This window comes from Malus sylvestris, chromosome 10 (assembly GCF_916048215.2).
Source record: "Malus sylvestris chromosome 10, drMalSylv7.2, whole genome shotgun sequence".
NCBI lineage: Eukaryota > Viridiplantae > Streptophyta > Magnoliopsida > Rosales > Rosaceae > Malus > Malus sylvestris.
Genome location: NC_062269.1, coordinates 1562879 through 1572083, shown reverse-complemented (window position 1 = coordinate 1572083; position 9205 = coordinate 1562879). Strand labels below are relative to the sequence as shown.

The window sequence follows — 9205 nt, the reverse complement described above, 5'->3', positions numbered from 1 at the left end:
ATTTATATAAATGTTTACCAAACACTCATACACTATTTTTGTTTGTTAAAAGTACTTTTACACACAAAAAAAAGGTTTACCAAACATTGAACAACTTTACTTTACAATTATTAGTATTTACCTACACACTTTGTGTGTATGAACATATTTTTATACAAAAATGAGAAGGAGAGAGGGAGACATAGAGAACGTTGGGGGGGGGGGAAGTGGGAGGTTTTTGTTTTTTAATTTTAAATATTGGAGATATTTTAACATTACCCTTAGGGGAGGTTTAAATAAAAAACAGTAAAATTTGGACCTATAAAATTACATTATTGCCCATCATTTTTTTGTGTGATAGAAGACTAAATAGTCTTTTCATAATCTTTTGATTGACAAATAGGATTTCATTAATTAATAAAAATTTATTCACATAGCACACCATAAGCAATTTAAAAAAATACACAGAAATATCAATCTAGCTCTTAATGAAACTTTGGAAAGGCCTAAATTACCCTCTATATCATTTTCAAATTACAACCTTACCCTAACTTGACTCTCTTTGGCGTCTTGGGAGCAAACTAGACGCCAGGAGGTGTCAAGTTGCCGCCAAAGCTGTCCCAATGGCCGCCAACAATCCGTCGCAGCTACTGCCATCAGGTTTGCATACTCTTTTCCCCTTTTTCGACTTTCCCGTATTTTCTCGAGAAAATAATCGGATAATTAGAGGTTTTTTCCTGGAAAATACGCAGAGTTGATCAACCGGTGCATAGAGTCGAAGATGTGGGTGATAATGAAGGGTGACAAGGAGCTCGTGGGGACTCTGAGGTGTTTCAATGTTTACGTCAACATTGTTCTCGAAGACGTCACTGAATAGTATGATTCACTCTCTCAGTTCTTGTTGCATAATGTAGCCCGAAACCCTACCATTTGGGGTTTTTTTTTACTCGGTTTCTCAACAAGTGTGAATCTTTATTTTGTGTATGCTTCAACTTTTACATTTATTAACGGGAAACTTATACAAAGAACAAGACAGTTGGAAATTAATCAAACAGAATTGTCTTTCTTTGTATTTCAGTTAGAAAATTGATCAGGGAAAACAGTTTATTGAAGAAATCCGAATCAGTAATCTCTTATTATGATGTCGATTCCCTGGGATCATCCAGAGGGTGGTATGAGAGCTTACCGGAGCCATCCTCGGTGTCAAAAGAATCGTTCATTGCTGTGAAATTTAATACCAGGTTTGATCCTATGGTTGCTGACATCAATGGTTACCACATTGGTACTGATGTGAACACGGTTGTGTATGTTGACTGTGTCGATGTTGTTTTAAGAGGAATTGATTTGAAAAGTGGGAAGGAGATTACTGCTTGATTGAGTGCAGAGATGCTGTCAAGATGGTTCGGGTTTTGGTCGGATACTCGTCAACTAGGCCTCCAACGCCTCTTCTTGTTACTCAGATTGACCTCTCCAATTAGTTCAAGGAGTTCATGCGTGTCGGTTTCTCTGCCTCGAATGGGCAGGGCTCTTCAATTCACATTGTTGACAGGTAGAGATTCAAGACTTTCGGATCTCTTCCAACTGGGATTACTACAGATGAGTTTGAAGAAGGGGACTGCTTCACGTGCTCTTCACCAGAAGATTCAAGTACCAAAAGCAGCCCAGAAAATCGTTCTCATGGAAGAAAAACAAAGGTACATGAGATGGCTCTTGGTTTGGGAGGTTGAGCCGCATTTGTCCTCTCCATATTCGCATTCCGTTTCATCATTTGTTTTGTATGGGTGAAGAAGAGAAAGGTCACTGCCAGAAGGAGCAGAGAGGGCAAAACTTGTTGAGTTTGAGGCGAATAAAGTTCGGAAAAGATTGTCACCATGATCAGCTACAATGGTGTTTAACCGAAACAGGGTTGTTGGGGAAGGGGCATCGGCTAAGGTTTATAAAGAGTCTCTGCCCTCTGGTGGATAAGTGGCAGTGAAAAGGTTTGAGAGGGCTGATGGAATTGGTAGTCTGCACCATCCTTTTACCATGGAGTTTGCAACTATGGTGGGTTGTTTGCGGCACAAGAATCTGGTTCAGCTTCATGGGTAGTGCTGTGAGGGTAATGGGTTAGTCCTGGTGTACGAGTACACCCAATGGAAGCCTCAGCTAAGTTCTTCACAAAAGCTTCAATTCAGCAATTGTTCTATCCTAGAAGCAAAGACTTAGGGCTGGTTTGGTATTGCTGTGCTTTGAAAAAAAGCTGCTGTGAGAATAAGCGGCTGTGCTGTGAGAATAAGCGGCTGTGAAATAAATCAGCAGAGTGTTTGGTAAACTTTTTTGTAAAAGTGCTTTTGGAAAAAAAAGCAGTCTGATAGTGGGCCTTTTCATTAAAGGAGCACTATAGTTCTGTGTGCTTTGAAAAAAAGCCAGTTTTCCAAAGCTACAAATTGCAGCTTCAGCTTTTTCCTTTGATTTCAGCTTATTCTCACAGCAGCTTCCAAAATAAGCCATTTTTTTTAAGTTTACCAAACACCAAAAACACTCCCAGCTTTTTTTCATAGGAGCTTTTTTTAAAATCACCTCAACCCCAAACTGGGGCTTAATATGGTTCTTGGAGTCCCATCTGCTCTTGCATATCTTCACGAGGAGTGTGAGGCAAATAATTCATAGAGATGTTAAAACTTGCAACATAATGCTTGATGCAGATTTGAACGGCAAACTTGGGGATTTTGGTCTAGCAGAAGAGTATGAGCATACTTCCATCGGTGCATGAGAAACAACTATACCGGCTGGAGCAATGGGATATCTTGCTCCGGGATATGTTTATTGAGGCGTTCCAACTGTTAAAACTGATGTTTACAGCTTTGTTGTCATGGTGTTAGAGATGGTGAGGGTGAGAAAGCCGGTGGAGGATGATGGAAGAGTGGTGGTTGATTGGGTTTGGAGCATGTGGGAAAAAGGGAAACTGATTGAAGCAGCTGATCCGAGGTTGTTGGGGAGATTTGATATGGTAGAGATGGAGAGGATGCTGATGACTGGACTTACTAGTGTGCACTGTGCACCCAAACCTTGTGAAGAGGCCAACGGTGAAGGAAGCTGCAATGATTCTTAAAGCGAAACGATGCCTCCTCTGCTGCCTTCAAGAAAACCAAAGGTGAGCCTTCGGCCTGTTTTTCCTGATGAGTTTGAAGAAATCTCGTTTTGCTGTGGTGTTCGGCCAAGTCTTGAACTCGATGATGTACAATATTTGACTCCGAAGGGCCACTTTGGCAAGGATTAGTTGCTCGTAATAGATCAAGTAACCTCACAATTAGTAGGTTTTAGTGCATTTTGTAGAAGAGAAACTAGGAGCTTGTTGTTGCACTAAACTGGAAGTTAATCTTGTTCAAATGTTCTCATAAGAAAGAATATGAGAACGTGACACATCACGTGTTCGAATAAATGTGTCTAAGTACTGCTGTTTCTGCAGAAATGCAGAGCTGTGAAGGGCAAATATTTTGAGTTAGAAAATTTAGAGGTGTAAGTAAACTAGTACAAGTGGTTGGCACATTAAATGCCGGTTTTAGAGGCCCCAAGAGGGGGAGGCCTATAGAAAGCGGTAGAGACCTTCAATATACGGGTGGGACGAATTAGAGAGCATAGAGTGAATGTATGAGTCAGACACTATTTAGCTTTGAAATTAATATTGAGAGCAACATAATGGATGTAGCTTAGTTTTTAAGCGTGAACCATTTACATTTTTGAGTCCATTTGATAATGTGGCACATATATAACAGTATTGTCACATCTTTTTAAGGGGACTGAAAAATGAAAAATAAAAGCACAATTGAAACAAATTATACCGATGAATAGCGTAATTCTGGCACTTGCCACAGTAAAGCAAGGCATCTTCGATACCTTTGTCCCCACACGTTTGACAAACAGTCACCTGCATCTAGTACACCATAATCAACGTTAGCGTTTTTCTTCCCTATTTATTAAGGCTTTTTATTCAAAATTGTCCTTGAGATTTGCATCATCCATAAGTTTGGTCACTGAGATTTAAAATCAATAGAAGTAGTTCCTGAGATTATCCACCATCCATGATTTTGGTCGTTCCGCTGAAGCTTTTGGCTGAAAGTTTAGGCAATTTTCAAAGGTTCGTAACTCAAACGTTTCTTAACCAAATTCGACCCATAATATATCAAAATGAAGACAGGAAAGTGTAGAATAAGATTATATCTATTTGGAAGTCCAATGATTGTTGGAGATGGTCAGAAAATAGCCTCAAAGTTGACCGCTCTAAGGAAAACTGGAAAACTTATCGGAAACTCGTCGAAAACTGGGTAAACTTTAAACATTCATAACTTCTTCAATAATCAACGAAATCAAGTGATTCAAAAACGAAAATCATACTTCTCAATGAGAAGAAGAGAATGGTGCCTTTTTCAACGGCTAACTCGTCGTGGTTTGGCCGGAAAACGGCTCGAAAGTGGTTGTTGAAAAACGAGTCAGCAACTTTCGAGCCATTTTTCGACCAAACCACGACGATTTAGCCGTTGAAAAAGGTACCATTCTCTTCTTCTCGTCGAGAAGTATGATTTTTGTTTTTGAATCACTTAAGTTCGTTGAGTATTGAAGAAGTTATGAACGTTTAAAGTTTAGCCAGTTTCCGGCGAGTTTTTCAGTTTTCCCTCGGACCAGTCAATTTTGAGGCTATTTTCCGATCATCTCCGGCAACCATTGGGCTTCCAAATAGATGTAATCTTATTCTATACTTTCCTATCTTCATTTTGATATATTACAGGTCGAATTTGGTTAAGAAACGATTAAGTTACGAAGCTTTGAAAATTGCCCAAACTTCTGGCCAAAAGCTTCAGCAGAAGGACCAAAATCATGGATGGTGGACAATCTTAGGGACTACTTCTATTGATTTTAAATTTCAAGGACCAAACTTATGGATGATGCAAATCTCATGGACCATTTTGAATAAAAAGCCATTTATTAATAAATAGGCAGGAAATAACAACAATCCGAAGTCCCACAGCCCAAACCAAATATATACTTGTAAATACTAATTGCATAGAAGCAACCAAACAGAAGAAGCTTAGGGTGCGTTTGTTTGCACTCACTAACTTTCACTAGATTGGACTGGACTAAGGGGTAGTCTAGTCCTGTGTTTGATACAAACCGGGACAAGCTTTAATGAGACTCGTCCCGACTAAATGGGACTAGGCACTTCGCTAAAGGGTCTTAGCGAAACCCCCCAAAATCTGCCGGACTGCTAAGCCAACTCCTCCCTGCTTCGTCCCTCCTCGCTTCGCCCCTCCCATCTACTTGTCCCTCACAAGATTCGGAACCCAGGTCCAATATATAAACTATGCCCCTGCTTCGCCCCTTTCATCTACCATTTCCAAATCCAGATCCTGCAAAATTCGAAGCAAAATAGGCAAAAAATTCTGCAATATTTCCACTTTCAAAACCAGATCAAAATCCAAAATTCTAAACAAAAAAGCCAAATTTTTTTTTTTTACAAAAATCTTTGTGCGTCTGAAACGCACAACAATCACTCTAATCACACTGCACCTAGTCCAGACTCCCTGATCGCATACCTTCACCATTGACGCCGGAGAAGCAGACCCATGAATACCCAGATGACTTAGACTCTGATTTGGGTTTTGATTCGCCAATTGCTTCCCAGAAAAATTAGGAAGAAAAGAGGAAGATGAACGGAAAGAAATACGAAGAAAAAGATGGAGATGAAGCGAGTGATGGACGAATAAAAATTTGGAAGAATCAGAGGGAGAGGGACGGAGCAAAATAAGGAAGAAAAGGGGGATTAGCGGAAAAGAATTGGGAGTAAAGATGGGAGGTTTCTAGAATGAAAAAGCCAGACAGTAGTAAGAATAAAATAATACTTGTTGATGCACAAAATCAGCGAAGACTTTGGTACAACAGAAAGTGTCAGGTTTTGTGACCTTCGCTTGGTTGCTTCGGTCACTAGTGAGGATAAGTACGTAAATGAATAGAGACAGAGAAGCAAACACAGGATGTACGTGGTTCACCCAGATTGGCTACGTCCACGGAGTAGAGGAGTTCTTATTAGTAGTGAAGGGCTTACACAAGTACAAAGGATCAAGCTCTCAATTTAGTGAGTTCTTGTGAATGATTTAACCGAAATGGCATTAGGCCATATTGTGGGGGAATGACCCCTATTTATAGAAAAACTTGTAGCTTTGTCACATTGACATGTGTCATGTTATGATTGGTTCTTGATGTCGACACGTGCTGCGCTCTGATTGGCTTCTAATCTTGACACGTGTCGAGTAGTGATTGGCCTCCTGGTCGGAGGGGAACTCTTCTGGGTCCTTGACAGTATAGCGTTGGCCGGTGCTCGGTAGTTTCGGGATTGGTCAAGTATGGTACAAACAGTGCTCCCCTAAGTTCCCGAGTGAGGGAAACTCCTCGGTTGGGGACTTGCAAGATCCAATCCCTTGAGTAATCACGAAACTTCTAAGTACCGAAGTGTGGTCTGATCTTCATCTGCCTTTCTCTGGAAGTACCTTTCCTCCATCCGGGAATGGTGTATTTAGCTGATGTTGACGCACAAGGTAATGTATCAATTTCACTTGAAGCTTAGTTGTAGTTTCGGGCTTAGTCAAGTGTGATACAAACCCTATAGTAGGAGTCCCCCAAGTCGCCGAGCTAGGAGATCTGCCGAAAGAGGTGACAGACAAGGTAAGCAGTCAAACTTCCAAGTAAGCAACCCAGGATCAGAGGTTTGACTTCGGCTTCCGGTTGATTGTTCTTCTTCTCCTTGTCTCTCATTCAACTGTCAGGATAAGGAGAAGCAAATGGATAAGAGATGATATGAGATACTTTTGCTTTTGAAGAAGTAACTTTCCACAGGCTTATTCTTGAACTGTGCTGGAGGGTTTTCTGGTGCCCTTCAGAGTATAAGGCCGACTAAAAAATTTGAGGGTCAAAACAAGTCCATCAAATCTAGAGTACGTTCGACCTTGATGATATGGGATACTTTTGCTGTTGACGGAATAATGAATGTGGTATGGAAAGGTGTCGTGCTGTAGTGATCTGTTTCAGCCCACCGTTGAACCTTCTGCTTCAATATTTTGCATGGCAGAAGTGGTGTGCAACCTTTGCATTTAAATGGTCCTTCAGAACATTCCTTCATAGTGACTCATCCCCGCTTGGCAGCTTCAGTGTAAAGAGCCAATATCTGATCAACTGTCATGAGGTATTTACCGGTGGAATTCGTGACCTTGACAGCAGTTAAGGATGAGTACTCGAGAGCAATGCTAAGTAAGCAACCAGGCAAAGGCTCCAGGCAGTCAGTTCCAAATTGGAGGTTTGATTTCAGGTTCCGACTGACTGCTCTCTTTCTCCTTGTCCTGCAGGTGTGGACAAGGACAAAGACAAAGACAGGGAGAAAGCATGATATGGGATACTCTTGCTTTCGACCCTGATGATATGAGATACTCTTGTTCTTGGTGTGGCTTATTTGCTGAGGTATTATCGGGGGGGAAATAAAGCTGAGTATTTCGAGAGGTTATGTTGAGGGTGCCTTTTCGAAAGCGAGAAAGGGTTGAGCATTTTTGCAGGTTTGCCTGTCCGTTGAGGAGGGAGGTCAATGTATATAGGGATTTCCCAATAACAAGTAGTAATGCTATTCCTTTACCCTTCTTGGTCACAGCAATGTAGTGGGAGCTGCCAGCTTCACGTGTTTTAATTTTGTCAGAGCACTTTGAAAAAGTGGTATGTGGTATCTGGAAAGCTGATATTACGTGTGAAGATTACAGACAAGCTTTATCTAAGGAAATCTGGCTCTCGAAGTTCTGAGAGTTGTGCCTCTTCGGTTTTCGAACAAGCAATCCCGTCGAGGATCTGACTCTCGAGATTCGGAAAGCGGTGCTACTCCGGTTTTTGAGAAAGTAATTATGTTGGGAGTCTTTTCTCGAATGTGAGTAAAGGTTGGACGTTCTTGCCAACCTGTCTTGCCGCAAAACACGGAGGTCGACACACATAGGGACTTTCCAGTTGTCAAGCAGTGGTGCTGTTCCTTTACCCTTATGGGTAATAGTAGGGTAGCTGGAACTTCGAAATTCTCGTGCCTAAACTTTGTCAGAGATCTTTGACAAAGTTATATGTGGTACCCGAGGAGTTGATGGTGCATATGGAGAGCGGTGATTGAACAGTAAGATTCACGTGCTTTCTACTTCACCAGAAATCTTCGACAGATTGCCCGTAATTTCCGCAAAGCTGATTGTGCATGTGACAGGTGCTGACGAGGCTGAAAAAGCAGGTGCTTCTTCGATTTCTGAGATCGGCCCTCGTGGTCTCTGAGCAGCCCAGCTTTTGAGAAAGCAAACGCCTCTTCGATTTCTGAAGCTCCGTCGAGTGCAGATTTTTATAGAGGCTGGCATTAAGTTCCACAGCACACTTGAATCTCTACCAGTAGAAGCTCATTTCTTGCACTTCTAAGATCTTGATTTGTCTGACCTCTTCCTTCTTCAACACATTTGAAAATGTCTGGACCCTCCGACCGTCGTTTTGACTTGAACCTTGGAGAAGAGACAGCCACGCCTTCTCCAGACAACATATGGCGCCCATCCTTCATATCCCCTACTGGTCCTCTTACCGTTGGGGATTCTGTGATGAAGAATGATATGACCGCTGCAGTGGTGGCCAGGAACCTTCTCACTCCCAAAGATAACAGACTACTTTCCAAACGGTCTGATGAGTTGGCTGTTAAGGACTCTCTGGCTCTTAGTGTTCAGTGTGCAGGTTCTGTGTCTAATATGGCCCAACGCCTATTTGCTAGAACCCGCCAAGTTGAATCATTGGCTGCTGAAGTGATGAGTCTCAAACAGGAGATTAGAGGGCTCAAGCATGAGAATAAGCAGTTGCACCGGCTCGCCCATGACTATGCTACAAACATGAAGAGGAAGCTTGACCAGATGAAGGAATCTGATGGTAAGGTTTTACTTGATCATCAGCGGTTTGTGGGTTTGTTCCAAAGGCACTTATTGCCTTCGTCCTCTGGGGCTGTACCTGGTAATGAAGCTTCAAATGATGAACCTCCAATGCCTCCTCCTTCTGGGGTTTTGTCAAGTACTGAGGCTCCGGATAACCACCCTCCGGTGCTTTCTCTTTCTGGGGCTCTACCGACTGCTGAGACTTCCCCTAAGCAACCTTTGTGAAGGCTTCCTTTTGTTTGTTTATTTTGACTCATGTATATGTACATATTTGT

General features: G+C 41.9%; 1 pseudogene; it reads left to right on the top strand.

Annotated features, from left to right (window-relative positions):
* The first annotated feature begins 1026 nt into the window (after nucleotides 1-1026).
* LOC126586144 (L-type lectin-domain containing receptor kinase S.6-like) lies at nucleotides 1027-1721 on the top strand (annotated as a pseudogene).
* The last annotated feature ends 7484 nt before the right edge of the window (nucleotides 1722-9205 follow it).